The sequence below is a fragment of the Nannochloropsis gaditana genome, assembly GCF_000240725.1.
Source record: "Nannochloropsis gaditana CCMP526 unplaced genomic scaffold scaffold272, whole genome shotgun sequence".
Taxonomy (NCBI): domain Eukaryota; class Eustigmatophyceae; order Eustigmatales; family Monodopsidaceae; genus Microchloropsis; species Microchloropsis gaditana.
In genome coordinates this window covers 20,641-22,142 of record NW_005803681.1, presented here as the reverse complement: position 1 = coordinate 22,142, position 1,502 = coordinate 20,641, and positions in this window count along the sequence as shown.

Below are 1,502 nucleotides of genomic sequence, written 5' to 3'. Positions count from 1 at the left end.
CCCTCCCTCCCTCCCTCCCTCGCTTGCTCAGGTGGATGCGATCCGAGTCGTGTGGTCTGAGAACGAGACTGCGCCTCCCTCCCCGCAGGAGGAGAAGGACAGGGCGTGGTTTAGTGACCATAAACCCGTCTACTACGATACGTATGCCACCACGAGTTTGAATAACCGTTTCGTGCCCCCGGCGGGCAAAAAAGGCCGGGACAACGGTAGGTGAACGTTTGCGATGCAGAGTCTGGGCGATGGGTGCCATGAATTTTGGAAGGAAGGTCTCGTGTGAGAGTTGTTATCGTGCACGATGGAGGATGTTTGGGATGGCTTCTCGGGCTGACGGCTTTCGTTGGAGGGTGTCTTCTATCCATGCCCTCCTTCCCGTCTCCATGCTTTTGTATCGTTACCTTCTGCGTAGCGCTTGACTTCTACTCGTTCGAGGTAAACTTAATTTCCTTCCTAACACCACACTTATCTTTATTTTCCTTCCCCCCCCTCCTGTCCCCTCCCTCCTAACCCATCCTCAGGCTTGGCCACCGACGCCGTCTTCGCCGTGGACGACGACATCCGGGTACCCTGCTCGGACCTGGAGTTTGCCTTTGGCGTCTGGAAGGCCGCCGATCAATCGTTGGTGGGCTTCATGCCGCGGGTCCACACTGTGAATCCCTTGGCGTTGCGGGCGGTGGCGGAGAAGGAAGGGCTCAGGGAAAAACGCCGGGTGGAGAGGCGACGACGGAACGGCCGGAAAAAGAAAATAAGAGGGGGGGAGATGGAAGAGGCAGGGACGGGGGAGGAGGAGGAGGGGATGGAGATGGACAGCGAAGACGTTGGGGCGATGCCCCCTCTCTTTCGATACAATGGGTGGTGGAAAGTGTGGTGGGAAGGCGAATATTCCCTGATTCTGACCAAGGCAGCGTTTTTGCACCGGGACTTCCTCCGGGCGTACACGGAAGATATGCCGGCGGCGATTCGGAATTACGTGGACGAGAACCGGAATTGCGAGGACATTGCCATGCAATTCTTAGCTGCGAATATGACGGGAAAACCACCCATTTTTGTCCGAGGAAGACTGACGGATTTGGGCGTCTTCAATGGTAGGGCATTGGAGAAGTCGGAGGTGCATGCAGGACTAGGGGCTCCCTGTCTCTGGATGGTGTGTGGGTGGGCGTCTCCCTGAGAAGTGGACCCTATGCCCCCCTTCGTTATCTTGCTTCGCTCAAAAATGTGTTTGTCGGTCGTGGTGCCTATCATCCACTTGTCGTGTCCAGAAGCGTTGCGCTTGTTCACGCCCCCGGGATGCATCTAGAGAGGGCTGGCGGTTGCCCGGCGTCGATGTGTGGGCAGGTGGCTCACCTGCGTCTCTCCCTCCCTTCCTCCTTCCCTTCCTCCTTCCCGCCCTCCTTGCAGGCATCTCCACCAAGAGTTGGACGCAGCTCGGGCACATGAAGAGCCGAGGGCAGTGTCTGAACGACTTTGTCGGTCTGTACGGCGGTCGCATGCCTTTGGTTATGGGA